At 43.5% G+C, this 14,237-nt stretch overlaps 16 non-coding genes across 16 annotated transcripts; all 16 read right to left on the bottom strand.

Moving 5' to 3' along the window:
- Positions 1-447: 447 nt before the first annotated feature.
- trnal-aag lies at positions 448-529 on the bottom strand. Its single transcript has one exon. It is a non-coding gene; the product is annotated as a tRNA-Leu (tRNA).
- Positions 530-1,265: 736 nt separating this feature from the next.
- trnal-aag lies at positions 1,266-1,347 on the bottom strand. The gene has a single exon. It is a non-coding gene; the product is annotated as a tRNA-Leu (tRNA).
- Positions 1,348-2,083: 736 nt separating this feature from the next.
- Positions 2,084-2,165, bottom strand: trnal-aag. The gene has a single exon. It is a non-coding gene; the product is annotated as a tRNA-Leu (tRNA).
- A 791-nt stretch (positions 2,166-2,956) lies between these two features.
- trnal-uag lies at positions 2,957-3,038 on the bottom strand. Its single transcript has one exon. It is a non-coding gene; the product is annotated as a tRNA-Leu (tRNA).
- A 737-nt stretch (positions 3,039-3,775) lies between these two features.
- trnal-aag lies at positions 3,776-3,857 on the bottom strand. The gene has a single exon. It is a non-coding gene; the product is annotated as a tRNA-Leu (tRNA).
- Positions 3,858-4,865: 1,008 nt separating this feature from the next.
- trnal-aag lies at positions 4,866-4,947 on the bottom strand. The gene has a single exon. It is a non-coding gene; the product is annotated as a tRNA-Leu (tRNA).
- Positions 4,948-5,684: 737 nt separating this feature from the next.
- Positions 5,685-5,766, bottom strand: trnal-uag. The gene has a single exon. It is a non-coding gene; the product is annotated as a tRNA-Leu (tRNA).
- A 925-nt stretch (positions 5,767-6,691) lies between these two features.
- Positions 6,692-6,773, bottom strand: trnal-uag. Its single transcript has one exon. It is a non-coding gene; the product is annotated as a tRNA-Leu (tRNA).
- A 972-nt stretch (positions 6,774-7,745) lies between these two features.
- Positions 7,746-7,827, bottom strand: trnal-aag. Its single transcript has one exon. It is a non-coding gene; the product is annotated as a tRNA-Leu (tRNA).
- Positions 7,828-8,552: 725 nt separating this feature from the next.
- trnal-aag lies at positions 8,553-8,634 on the bottom strand. Its single transcript has one exon. It is a non-coding gene; the product is annotated as a tRNA-Leu (tRNA).
- Positions 8,635-9,550: 916 nt separating this feature from the next.
- Positions 9,551-9,632, bottom strand: trnal-uag. The gene has a single exon. It is a non-coding gene; the product is annotated as a tRNA-Leu (tRNA).
- Positions 9,633-10,628: 996 nt separating this feature from the next.
- Positions 10,629-10,710, bottom strand: trnal-aag. The gene has a single exon. It is a non-coding gene; the product is annotated as a tRNA-Leu (tRNA).
- A 726-nt stretch (positions 10,711-11,436) lies between these two features.
- On the bottom strand, positions 11,437-11,518 carry trnal-aag. Its single transcript has one exon. It is a non-coding gene; the product is annotated as a tRNA-Leu (tRNA).
- Positions 11,519-12,254: 736 nt separating this feature from the next.
- Positions 12,255-12,336, bottom strand: trnal-uag. The gene has a single exon. It is a non-coding gene; the product is annotated as a tRNA-Leu (tRNA).
- A 732-nt stretch (positions 12,337-13,068) lies between these two features.
- Positions 13,069-13,150, bottom strand: trnal-aag. The gene has a single exon. It is a non-coding gene; the product is annotated as a tRNA-Leu (tRNA).
- A 747-nt stretch (positions 13,151-13,897) lies between these two features.
- On the bottom strand, positions 13,898-13,979 carry trnal-uag. Its single transcript has one exon. It is a non-coding gene; the product is annotated as a tRNA-Leu (tRNA).
- Between the last annotated feature and the right edge of the window lie 258 nt (positions 13,980-14,237).

The following is a 14,237-nucleotide window of genomic DNA, read 5'->3' as shown; positions in this document are numbered from 1 at the left end:
ACCACCGGTGGGTTGCAACTCTTGGAATCCCTTTCAGTGTCCTTGGTGGCCTTGTTTGAAATTACATTACAGTTTTCTGTTGAGAAAAACTTGCAGCGGTGGACTTTGAACCCACACCTCCGAAAGACTGGGTCCTAAATCCAGTTCTCTGGACAGCTCGGCCACAGGTTAAAATGGACTGCTTGGTCGTCGCACAGACCATCACAACTTTCCTTTTTTCCAATCAAGGATTTGATGTGAACAACCACCGGTAGGAGGTGCAACTGCCACCGCGGGGCACAGGACTTGGTGGCTGGTTGTTAAGGCGATGGACTACACTATTGAGTTGGAACCCCATCCGTGACACACAACATTGCTTCTTTTCTCCCTTGCATGGGCGACATGAAAGTAAAAACCCTGAAATAAAGCAGAACATGTGATAGCTTGCGCAAACAAACTCAATAAAGATGGCAGTGGTGGGATTTGAACCCACGCCTCCTTAGAGACTGGAGCCTTAATCCAGCGCCTTAGACCGCTCGGCCACACTACCCAGCTCTGGCAAATTATTTGCACTTTCTCGTCAGTTACCTAGAGCGTCTGCACTTCCTTGTATTTTAGTCTTCTTTTTCATTTTCTTCTTTAAAATCTTTATGTATCTCATGTTGCTCTTGCGTCCTTCATCTTTTTTTGATTCTCTTTTTAAAAATCTTAATTTATCTGATGTTGCTCTTTCTTCCATCGTATAAACTTAGAATTAGTTTCAGCTTTTATGTCTGAAGCAGATTGAATTCGAAAAACACGGCAGATAATTGCAATAACAGACTTGGGAATTAGGGTAAAGGCTGGATTCCCTTTATTTGTCCGGTGTCCTTGGTGGCCTTGTTTGAAATTACATTTCAGTTTTCTGTTGAGAAAAAGTTGCAGCGTTGGACTTTGAACCCACACCTCCGAAATACTGGGTCCTTAAATCCAGTACTCTGGACAGCTCGGCCACCGTACCCACTGTTAAAATGGACTGCTTGGTCGTCACACAGACCATCACAACTTTACTTTTTTCCAATCAAGGATTTGACGTGAACAACCACCGGTAGGAGGTGCAACTGCCACCGCGGGGGCACAGGACTTGGTGGCTGGCTGGTTAAGGAGATGGATTACACTATTGTGTTGGAACCCCATCCGTGACACACAACATTGCTTCTTTTCTCCCTTGCATGGGCGACATGAAAGTAAAAACCCTAAAATAAAGCAGAACATGTGACAGCTTGCGCAAACAAGCTCATTAAAGATGGCAGTGGTGGGATTTGAACCCACGCCTCCTTAGAGACTGGAGCCTTAATCCAGCGCCTTAGACCGCTCGGCCACACTACCCAGCTCTGGCAAATTATTTGCACTTTCTCGTCAGTTACCTAGAGCGTCTGCACTTCCTTGTATTTTAGTCTTCTTTTTCATTTTCTTCTTTAAAATCTTTATGTATCTCATGTTGCTCTTGCGTCCTTCATATTTTTTTGATTCCCTTTTTAAAAATCTTAATTTATCTGATGTTGCTCTTTCTTCCATCGTATAAACTTAGAATTAGCTTCTGCTTTTATGTCTGAAGCAGATTGAATTAGAAAAACACGGAAGATAATTGCAATAACAGACTTGGGAATTAGGGTAAAGGCTGGAATCCCTTTATTTGTCCGGTGTCCTTGGTGGCCTTGTTTGAAATTACATTACAGTTTTCTGTTGAGTAAAACTTGCAGCGTTGGACTTTGAACCCACACCTCCGAAAGACTGGGTCCTTAAATCCAGTTCTCTGGACAGCTCGGCCACAGTACCCACTGTTAAAATGGACTGCTTGGTCGTCGCACAGACCATCACAACTTTCCTTTTTTCCAATCAAGGATTTGATGTGAACAACCACCGGTAGGAGGTGCAACTGCCACCGCGGGAGCACAGGACTTGGTGGCTGGTTGGTTAAGGCGATGGACTACACTATTGAGTTGGAACCCCATCCGTGACACACAACATTGCTTCTTTTCTCCCTTGCATGGGCGACATGAAAGTAAAAACCCTGAAATAAAGAAGAACATGTGATAGCTTGCGCAAACAAGCTCAATAAAGATGGCAGTGGTGGGATTTGAACCCACGCCTCCTTAGAGACTGGAGCCTTAATCCAGCGCCTTAGACCGCTCGGCCACACTACCCAGCTCTGGCAAATTATTTGCACTTTCTCGTCAGTTACCTAGAGCGTCTGCACTTCCTTGTATTTTAGTCTTCTTTTTCATTTTCTTCTTTAAAATCTTTATGTATCTCATGTTGCTCTTGCGTCCTTCATCTTTTTTTTATTCTCTTTTTAAAAATCTTAATTTATCTGATGTTGCTCTTTCTTCCATCGTATAAACTTAGAATTAGTTTCTGCTTTTATGTCTGAAGCAGATTGAATTAGAAAAACACGGCAGATAATTGCAATAACAGACTTGGGATTTAGGGTAAAGGCTGGATTCCCTTTATTTGTCCGGTGTCCTTGGTGGCCTTGTTTGAAATTACATTACAGTTTTCTGTTGAGAAAAGTTGCAGCGGTGGACTTTGAACCCACACCTCCGAAAGACTGGGTCCTTAAATCCAGTTCTCTGGAAATCCAGTTCTCTGGACAGACCATCACAACTTTCCTTTTTTCCAATCAAGCAACACAGTACCCACTGTTAAAATGGACTGCTTGGTCCTTAAATCCAGTTCTCTGCACAGACCATCACAACTTTCCTTTTTTCCAATCAAGGATTTGATGTGAACAACCACCGGTAGGAGGTGCAACTGCCACCGCAGGGAGCACAGGACTTGGTGGCTGGTTGGTTAGGCGGGACTACACTATTGAGTTGGAACCCCATCCGTGACACACAACATTGCTTCTTTTCTCCCTTGCATGGGCGACATGAAAGTAAAAACCCTGAAATAAAGCAGAACATGTGATAGCTTGCGCAAACAAACTCAATAAAGATGGCAGTGGTGGGATTTGAACCCACGCCTCCTTAGAGACTGGAGCCTAAATCCAGCGCCTTAGACCGCTCGGCCACACTACCCAGCTCTGGCAAATTATTCACACTTTCTCATCAGTTACCTAGAGCGTCTGCACTTCCTTGTATTTTAGTCTTCTTTTTCATTTTCTTCTTTAAAATCTTTATGTATCTCATGTTGCTCTTGCGTCCTTCATCTTTTTTGATTCTCTTTTTAAAAATCTTAATTTATCTGATGTTGCTCTTTCTTCCATCGTATAAACTTAGAATTAGTTTCTGCTTTTATGTCTGAAGCAGATTGAATTAGAAAAACACGGCAGATAATTACAATAACAGACTTGGGATTTAGGGTAAAGGCTGGATTCCCTTTATTTGTCCGGTGTCCTTGGTGGCCTTGTTTGAAATTACATTACAGTTTTCTGTTGAGAAAAACTTGCAGCGTTGGACTTTGAACCCACACCTCCGAAAGACTGGGTCCTTAAATCCAGTTCTCTGGACAGCTCGGCCACAGTTCCCACTGTTAAAATGGCCTGCTTGGTCGTCGCACAGACCATCACAACTTTCCTTTTTTCCAATCAAGGATTTGACGTGAACAACCACCGGTCGGAGTTGCAACTGCCAACGCGCGGGAGCACAGGACTTGGTGGCTGGTTGGTTAAGGCGATGGACTACACTATTGAGTTGGAACCACATCCGTGACACACAACATTGCTTCTTTTCTCCCTTGCATGGGCGACATGAAAGTAAAAACCCTGAAATAAAGAAGAACATGTGATAGCTTGCGCAAAAAAGCTCAATAAAGATGGCAGTGGTGGGATTTGAACCCACGCCTCCTTAGAGACTGGAGCCTTAATCCAGCGCCTTAGACCGCTCGGCCACACTACCCAGCTCTGGCAAATTATTTGCACTTTCTCGTCAGTTACCTAGAGCGTCTGCACTTCCTTGTATTTTAGTCTTCTTTTTCATTTTCTTCTTTAAAATCTTTATGTATCTCATGTTGCTCTTGCGTCCTTCATCTTTTTTGATTCTCTTTTTAAAAATCTTAATTTATCTGATGTTGCTCTTTCTTCCATCGTATAAACTTAGAATTAGTTTCTGCTTTTATGTCTGAAGCAGATTGAATTAGAAAAACACGGCAGATAATTGCAATAACAGACTTGGGATTTAGGGTAAAGGCTGGATTCCCTTTATTTGTCCGGTGTCCTTGGTGGCCTTGTTTGAAATTACATTACAGTTTTCTGTTGAGAAAAAGTTGCAGCGTTGGACTTTGAACCCACACCTCCGAAAGACTGGGTCCTTAAATCCAGTTCTCTGGACAGCTCGGCCACAGTACCCACTGTTAAAATGGACTGCTTGGTCGTCGCACAGACCATCACAACTTTCCTTTTTTCCAATCAAGGATTTGATGTGAACAACCACCGGTAGGAGGTGCAACTGCCACCGCGGGAGCTGGAATCCCTTTCTTTGTCCGGTGTCCTTGGTGGCCTTGTTTGAAATTACATTACAGTTTTCTGTTGAGAAAAACTTGCAGCGTTGGACTTTGAACCCACACCTCCGAAAGACTGGGTCCTTAAATCCAGTTCTCTGGACAGCTCGGCCACAGTTCCCACTGTTAAAATGGCCTGCTTGGTCGTCGCACAGACCATCACAACTTTCCTTTTTTCCAATCAAGGATTTGATGTGAACAACCACCGGTAGGAGGTGCAACTGCCACCGCGGGAGCACAGGACTTGGTGGCTGGTTGGTTAAGGCGATGGACTACACTATTGAGTTGGAACCCCATCCGTGACACACAACATTGCTTCTTTTCTCCCTTGCATGGGCGACATGAAAGTAAAAACCCTGAAATAAAGCAGAACATGTGATAGCTTGCGCAAACAAACTCAATAAAGATGGCAGTGGTGGGATTTGAACCCACGCCTCCTTAGAGACTGGAGCCTTAATCCAGCGCCTTAGACCGCTCGGCCACACTACCCAGCTCTGGCAAATTATTTGCACACTTTCTCATCAGTTACCTAGAGCGTCTGCACTTCCTTGTATTTTAGTCTTCTTTTTCATTTTCTTCTTTAAAATCTTTATGTATCTCATGTTGCTCTTGCGTCCTTCATCTTTTTTGATTCTCTTTTTAAAAATCTTAATTTATCTGATGTTGCTCTTTCTTCCATCGTATAAACTTAGAATTAGTTTCTGATTTTATGTCTGAAGCAGATTGAATTAGAAAAACACGGCAGATAATTGCAATAACAGACTTGGGAATTAGGGTAAAGGCTGGATTCCCTTTATTTGTCCGGTGTCCTTGGTGGCCTTGTTTGAAATTACATTACAGTTTTCTGTTGAGAAAAAGTTGCAGCGGTGGACTTTGAACCCACACCTCCGAAAGACTGGGTCCTTAAATCCAGTTCTCTGGACAGCTCGGCCACAGTACCCACTGTTAAAATGGACTGCTTGGTCGTCGCACAGACCATCACAACTTTCCTTTTTTCCAATCAAGGATTTGATGTGAACAACCACCGGTAGGAGGTGCAACTGCCACCGCGGGAGCACAGGACTTGGTGGCTGGTTGGTTAAGGCGATGGACTACACTATTGAGTTGGAACCCCATCCGTGACACACAACATTGCTTCTTTTCTCCCTTGCATGGGCGACATGAAAGTAAAAACCCTGAAATAAAGCAGAACATGTGATAGCTTGCGCAAACAAACTCAATAAAGATGGCAGTGGTGGGATTTGAACCCACGCCTCCTTAGAGACTGGAGCCTAAATCCAGCGCCTTAGACCGCTCGGCCACACTACCCAGCTCTGGAAAATTATTTGCACTTTCTCCTCAGTTACCTAGAGCGTCTGCACTTCCTTGTATTTTAGTCTTCTTTTTCATTTTCTTCTTTAAAATCTTTATGTATCTCATGTTGCTCTTGCGTCCTTGATCTTTTTTGATTCTCTTTTTAAAAATCTTAATTTATCTGATGTTGCTCTTTCTTCCATCGTATAAACTTAGAATTTGTTTCTGATTTTATGTCTGAAGCAGATTGAATTAGAAAAACACGGCAGATAATTGCAATAACAGACTTGGGAATTAGGGTAAAGGCTGGATTCCCTTTATTTGTCCGGTGTCCTTGGTGGCCTTGTTTGAAATTACATTACAGTTTTCTGTTGAGAAAAACTTGCAGCGGTGGACTTTGAACCCACACCTCCGAAAGACTGTGTCCTTAAATCCAGTTCTCTGGACAGACCATCACAACTTTCCTTTTTTCCAATCAAGGATTTGATTGAACAACCACCGGTAGGAGGTGCAACTGCCACCGCTTTGTCCGGTGTCCTTGTGGCCTTGTTTGAAATTACATTACAGTTTTCTGTTGAAATGAAAAACTTGCAGCGGTGGACTTTGAACCCACACAAACTTTCTCACAAAGACTGGGTCCTTTTTCTCTGGACAGCTCGAGCCACAGGACTGTTAAAATGGACTGCTTGGTCAGGATCGCACAGTGGACCATTCCAATCAAGGATTTGATGTGAACAACCACCGGTAGGAGGTGCAACTGCCAACGCAGCACAGGACTTGGTGGCTGGTTGGTTAAGGCGATGGACTACACTATTGAGTTGGAACCCCATCCGTGACACACAACATTGCTTCTTTTCTCCCTTGCATGGGCGACATGAAAGTAAAAACCCTGAAATAAAGCAGAACATGTGATAGCTTGCGCAAACAAACTCAATAAAGATGGCAGTGGTGGGATTTGAACCCACGCCTCCTTAGAGACTGGAGCCTAAATCCAGCGCCTTAGACCGCTCGGCCACACTACCCAGCTCTGGAAATTATTTGCACTTTCTCATCAGTTACCTAGAGCGTCTGCACTCCCTTGTATTTTAGTCTTCTTTTTCATTTTCTTCTTTAAAATCTTTATGTATCTCATGTTGCTCTTGCGTCCTTCATCTTTTTTGATTCTCTTTTTAAAAATCTTAATTTATCTGATGTTGCTCTTTCTTCCATCGTATAAACTTAGAATTAGTTTCTGATTTTATTTCTGAAGCAGATTGAATTAGAAAAACACGGCAGATAATTGCAATAACAGACTCGGGAATTAGGGTAAAGGCTGGATTCCCTTTATTTGTCCGGTGCCCTTGGTGTCCTTGTTTGAAATTACATTACAGTTTTCTGTTGAGAAAAAGTTGCAGCGGTGGACTTTGAACCCACACCTCCGAAAGACTGGGTCCTTAAATCCAGTTCTCTGGACAGCTCGGCCACAGTACCCACTGTTAAAATGGACTGCTTGGTCGTCGCACAGACCATCACAACTTTCCTTTTTCCAATCAAGGATTTGATGTGAACAACCACCGGTAGGAGGTGCAACTGCCACAGGACTTTGGCTGGAAAGGCTGGACTTTGTCCTTGGTGGCCTTGTTTGAAATTACATTACAGTTTTCTGTGTGGACTTTGAACCCACACCTCCGAAAGACATCCAGTTCTCTGGACAGCTCGGCCACAGTACCCACTGTTAAAATGGACTGCTTGGTCGTCGCACAGACCATCACAACTTTCCTTTTTCCAATCAAGGATTTGATGTGAACAACCACCGGTAGGAGTGCAACTGCCACCGCAGGGAGCACAGGACTTGGTGGCTGGTTGGTTAAGGCGATGGACTACACTATTGAGTTGGAACCCCATCCGTGACACACAACATTGCTTCTTTTCTCCCTTGCATGGGCGACATGAAAGTAAAAACCCTGAAATAAAGCAGAACATGTGATAGCTTGCGCAAACAAACTCAATAAAGATGGCAGTGGTGGGATTTGAACCCACGCCTCCTTAGAGACTGGAGCCTTAATCCAGCGCCTTAGACCGCTCGGCCACACTACCCAGCTCTAGCACAATTTTCACACTTTCTCATCAGTTACCTAGAGCGTCTGCACTCCCTTGTATTTTAGTCTTCTTTTTCATTTTCTTCTTTAAAATCTTTATGTATCTCATGTTGCTCTTGCGTCCTTGATCTTTTTTGATTCTCTTTTTAAAAATCTTAATTTATCTGATGTTGCTCTTTCTTCCATCGTATAAACTTAGAATTAGTTTCTGATTTTATGTCTGAAGCAGATTGAATTAGAAAAACACGGCAGATAATTGCAATAACAGACGTGGGAATTAGGGTAAAGGCTGGATTCCCTTTATTTGTCCGGTGTCCTTGGTGGCCTTGTTTGAAATTACATTACAGTTTTCTGTTGAGAAAAAGTTGCAGCGGTGGACTTTGAACCGAAAGACTGGGTCCTTAAATCCAGTTCTCTGGACAGCTCGGCCACAGTACCCACTGTTAAAATGGACTGCTTGGTCGTCGCACAGACCATCACAACTTTCCTTTTTTCCAATCAAGGATTTGATGTGAACAACCACCGGTAGGAGGTGCAACTGCCACCGCGGGGCACAGGACTTGGTGGCTGGTTGGTTAAGGCGATGGACTACACTATTGAGTTGGAACCCCATCCGTGACACACAACATTGCTTCTTTTCTCCCTTGCATGGGCGACATGAAAGTAAAAACCCTGAAATAAAGCAGAACATGTGATAGCTTGCGCAAACAAACTCAATAAAGATGGCAGTGGTGGGATTTGAACCCACGCCTCCTTAGAGACTGGAGCCTTAATCCAGCGCCTTAGACCGCTCGGCCACACTACCCAGCTCTGGCAAATTATTTGCACTTTCTCGTCAGTTACCTAGAGCGTCTGCACTTCCTTGTATTTTAGTCTTCTTTTTCATTTTCTTCTTTAAAATCTTTATGTATCTCATGTTGCTCTTGCGTCCTTCATCTTTTTTTGATTCTCTTTTTAAAAATCTTAATTTATCTGATGTTGCTCTTTCTTCCATCGTATAAACTTAGAATTAGTTTCTGCTTTTATGTCTGAAGCAGATTGAATTAGAAAAACACGGCAGATAATTGCAATAACAGACGTGGGAATTAGGGTAAAGGCTGGATTCCCTTTATTTGTCCGGTGTCCTTGGTGGCCTTGTTTGAAATTACATTACAGTTTTCTGTTGAGAAAAAGTTGCAGCGGTGGACTTTGAACCACACCTCCGAAGACTGGGTCCTTAAATCCAGTTCTCTGGACAGCTCGGCCACAGTACCCACTGTTAAAATGGACTGCTTGGTCGTCGCACAGACCATCACAACTTTCCTTTTTCCAATCAAGGATTTGATGTGAACAACCACCGGTAGGAGTTCCGGTCTGTCACCTTGCAGCGTTGGACTTTGAACCCACACCTCCAAAGACTGGGTCCTTACCAGTTCTCTGGACAGCTCGGCCACAGTTCCCACTGTTAAAATGGACTGCTTGGTCGTCGCACAGACCATCACAACTTTCCTTTTTTCCAATCGGATTTGATGTGAACAACCACCGGTAGGATTGCAACTGCCACCGCGGGGCACAGGACTTGGTGGCTGGTTGGTTAAGGCGATGGACTACACTATTGAGTTGGAACCCCATCCGTGACACACAACATTGCTTCTTTTCTCCCTTGCATGGGCGACATGAAAGTAAAAACCCTGAAATAAAGCAGAACATGTGATAGCTTGCGCAAACAAACTCAATAAAGATGGCAGTGGTGGGATTTGAACCCACGCCTCCTTAGAGACTGGAGCCTAAATCCAGCGCCTTAGACCGCTCGGCCACACTACCCAGCTCTGGCAAATTATTCACACTTTCTCATCAGTTACCTAGAGCGTCTGCACTTCCTTGTATTTTAGTCTTCTTTTTCATTTTCTTCTTTAAAATCTTTATGTATCTCATGTTGCTCTTGCGTCCTTCATCTTTTTTTGATTCTCTTTTTAAAAATCTTAATTTATCTGATGTTGCTCTTTCTTCCATCGTATAAACTTAGAATTAGTTTCTGCTTTTATGTCTGAAGCAGATTGAATTAGAAAAACACGGCAGATAATTGCAATAACAGACTGTGGGAATTAGGGTAAAGGCTGGATTCCCTTTATTTGTCCGGTGTCCTTGGTGGCCTTGTTTGAAATTACATTACAGAAAACTTGCAGCGGTGGACTTTGAACCCACACCTCCGAAAGACTGGGTCCTTAAATCCAGTTCTCTGGACAGCTCGGCCACAGTACCCACTGTTAAAATGGACTGGTTGGTCGTCGCACAGACCATCACAACTTTCCTTTTTTCCAATCAAGGATTTGATGTGAACAACCACCGGTAGGAGGTGCAACTGCCACCGCGGGAGCTGGAATCCCTTTATTTGTCCGGTGTCCTTGGTGGCCTTGTTTGCAATTACATTACAGTTTTCTGTTGAGAAAAACTTGCAGCGTCGGACTTTGAACCCACACCTCCGAAAGACTGGGTCCTTAAATCCAGTTCTCTGGACAGCTCGGCCACAGTACCCACTGTTAAAATGGACTGCTTGGTCGTCGCACAGACCATCACAACTTTCCTTTTTCCAATCAAGGATTTGATGTGAACAACCACCGGTAGGAGGTGCAACTGCCACCGCGGGAGCACAGGACTTGGTGGCTGGTTGGTTAAGGCGATGGACTACACTATTGAGTTGGAACCCCATCCGTGACACACAACATTGCTTCTTTTCTCCCTTGCATGGGCGACATGAAAGTAAAAACCCTGAAATAAAGCAGAACATGTGATAGCTTGCGCAAACAAACTCAATAAAGATGGCAGTGGTGGGATTTGAACCCACGCCTCCTTAGAGACTGGAGCCTTAATCCAGCGCCTTAGACCGCTCGGCCACACTACCCAGCTCTGGCAAATTATTCACACTTTCTCATCAGTTACCTAGAGCGTCTGCACTTCCTTGTATTTTAGTCTTCTTTTTCATTTTCTTCTTTAAAATCTTTATGTATCTCATGTTGCTCTTGCGTCCTTCATCTTTTTTTGATTCTCTTTTTAAAAATCTTAATTTATCTGATGTTGCTCTTTCTTCCATCGTATAAACTTAGAATTAGTTTCTGCTTTTATGTCTGAAGCAGATTGAATTAGAAAAACACGGCAGATAATTGCAATAACAGACGTGGGAATTAGGGTAAAGGCTGGATTCCCTTTATTTGTCCGGTGTCCTTGGTGGCCTTGTTTGAAATTACATTACAGTTTTCTGTTGAGAAAAAGTTGCAGCGGTGGACTTTGAACCGAAAGACTGGGTCCTTAAATCCAGTTCTCTGGACAGCTCGGCCACAGTACCCACTGTTAAAATGGACTGCTTGGTCGTCGCACAGACCATCACAACTTTCCTTTTTTCCAATCAAGGATTTGATGTGAACAACCACCGGTAGGAGGTGCAACTGCCACCGCGGGGCACAGGACTTGGTGGCTGGTTGGTTAAGGCGATGGACTACACTATTGAGTTGGAACCCCATCCGTGACACACAACATTGCTTCTTTTCTCCCTTGCATGGGCGACATGAAAGTAAAAACCCTGAAATAAAGCAGAACATGTGATAGCTTGCGCAAACAAACTCAATAAAGATGGCAGTGGTGGGATTTGAACCCACGCCTCCTTAGAGACTGGAGCCTTAATCCAGCGCCTTAGACCGCTCGGCCACACTACCCAGCTCTGGCAAATTATTCACACTTTCTCATCAGTTACCTAGAGCGTCTGCACTTCCTTGTATTTTAGTCTTCTTTTTCATTTTCTTCTTTAAAATCTTTATGTATCTCATGTTGCTCTTGCGTCCTTCATCTTTTTTTGATTCTCTTTTTAAAAATCTTAATTTATCTGATGTTGCTCTTTCTTCCATCGTATAAACTTAGAATTAGTTTCTGATTTTATGTCTGAAGCAGATTGAATTAGAAAAACACGGCAGATAATTGCAATAACAGACGTGGGATTTAGGGTAAAGGCTGGATTCCCTTTATTTGTCCGGTGTCCTTGGTGGCCTTGTTTGAAATTACATTACAGTTTTCTGTTGAGAAAAAGTTGCAGCGGTGGACTTTGAACCCACACCTCCGAAAGACTGGGTCCTTAAATCCAGTTCTCTGGACAGCTCGGCCACAGTACCCACTGTTAAAATGGACTGCTTGGTCGTCGCACAGACCATCACAACTTTCCTTTTTTCCAATCAAGGATTTGATGTGAACAACCACCGGTAGGAGGTGCAACTGCCACCGCGGGAGCACAGGACTTGGTGGCTGGTTGGTTAAGGCGATGGACTACACTATTGAGTTGGAACCCCATCCGTGACACACAACATTGCTTCTTTTCTCCCTTGCATGGGCGACATGAAAGTAAAAACCCTGAAATAAAGCAGAACATGTGATAGCTTGCGCAAACAAACTCAATAAAGATGGCAGTGGTGGGATTTGAACCCACGCCTCCTTAGAGACTGGAGCCTAAATCCAGCGCCTTAGACCGCTCGGCCACACTACCCAGCTCTGGCAAAGTATTCACACTTTCTCATCAGTTACCTAGAGCGTCTGCACTTCCTTGTATTTTAGTCTTCTTTTTCATTTTCTTCTTTAAAATCTTTATGTATCTCATGTTGCTCTTGCGTCCTTCATCTTTTTTTGATTCTCTTTTTAAAAATCTTAATTTATCTGATGTTGCTCTTTCTTCCATCGTATAAACTTAGAATTAGTTTCTGCTTTTATGTCTGAAGCAGATTGAATTAGAAAAACACGGCAGATAATTGCAATAACAGACGTGGGAATTAGGGTAAAGGCTGGATTCCCTTTATTTGTCCGGTGTCCTTGGTGGCCTTGTTTGAAATTACATTACAGTTTTCTGTTGAGAAAAAGTTGCAGCGGTGGACTTTGAACCGAACCTCCGAGACTGGGTCCTTAAATCCAGTTCTCTGGACAGCTCGGCCACAGTACCCACTGTTAAAATGGACTGCTTGGTCGTCGCACAGACCATCACAACTTTCCTTTTTTCCAATCAAGGATTTGATGTGAACAACCACCGGTAGGAGGTGCAACTGCCACCGCGGGGCACAGGACTTGGTGGCTGGTTGGTTAAGGCGATGGACTACACTATTGAGTTGGAACCCCATCCGTGACACACAACATTGCTTCTTTTCTCCCTTGCATGGGCGACATGAAAGTAAAAACCCTGAAATAAAGCAGAACATGTGATAGCTTGCGCAAACAAACTCAATAAAGATGGCAGTGGTGGGATTTGAACCCACGCCTCCTTAGAGACTGGAGCCTTAATCCAGCGCCTTAGACCGCTCGGCCACACTACCCAGCTCTGGCAAACTATTCACACTTTCTCGTCAGTTACCTAGAGCGTCTGCACTTCCTTGTATTTTAGTCTTCTTTTTCATTTTCTTCTTTAAAATCTTTATGTATCTCATGTTGCTCTTGCGTCCTTCATCTTTTTTTGATTCTCTTTTTAAAAATCTTAATTTATCTGATGTTGCTCTTTCTTCCATCGTATAAACTTAGAATTAGTTTCTGCTTTTATGTCTGAAGCAGATTGAATTAGAAAACACGGCAGATAATTGCAATAACAGACTCGTGGGAATTAGGGTAAAGGCTGGATTCCCTTTATTTGTCCGGTGTCCTTGGTGGCCTTGTTTGAAATTACATTACAGTTTTCTGTTGAGAAAAAGTTGCAGCGGTGGACTTTGAACCGACACCTCCGAAAGACTGGGTCCTTAAATCCAGTTCTCTGGACAGCTCGGCCACAGTACCCACTGTTAAAATGGACTGCTTGGTCGTCGCACAGACCATCACAACTTTCCTTTTTCCAATCAAGGATTTGATGTGAACAACCACCGGTAGGAGGTGCAACTGCCACCGCAGGGGCACAGGACTTGGTTTGAAGGCTGGTTGGTTAACCAACCACCGATGGACTACACTATTGAGTTGGAACCCCATCCGTGACACACAACATTGCTTCTTTTCTCCCTTGCATGGGCGACATGAAAGTAAAAACCCTGAAATAAAGCAGAACATGTGATAGCTTGCGCAAACAAACTCAATAAAGATGGCAGTGGTGGGATTTGAACCCACGCCTCCTTAGAGACTGGAGCCTAAATCCAGCGCCTTAGACCGCTCGGCCACACTACCCAGCTCTGGCAAATTATTCACACTTTCTCATCAGTTACCTAGAGCGTCTGCACTTCCTTGTATTTTAGTCTTCTTTTTCATTTTCTTCTTTAAAATCTTTATGTATCTCATGTTGCTCTTGCGTCCTTCATCTTTTTTTGATTCTCTTTTTAAAATCTTAATTTATCTGATGTTGCTCTTTCTTCCATCGTATAAACTTAGAATTAGTTTCTGATTTTATGTCTGAAGCAGATTGAATTAGAAAAACACGGCAGATAA

This window comes from Oncorhynchus gorbuscha, linkage group LG18, assembly GCF_021184085.1.
Source record: "Oncorhynchus gorbuscha isolate QuinsamMale2020 ecotype Even-year linkage group LG18, OgorEven_v1.0, whole genome shotgun sequence".
Taxonomy (NCBI): domain Eukaryota; kingdom Metazoa; phylum Chordata; class Actinopteri; order Salmoniformes; family Salmonidae; genus Oncorhynchus; species Oncorhynchus gorbuscha.
Note: the sequence above shows the minus strand (reverse complement) of the source record. Positions and strands in the feature narration are given on the sequence as shown.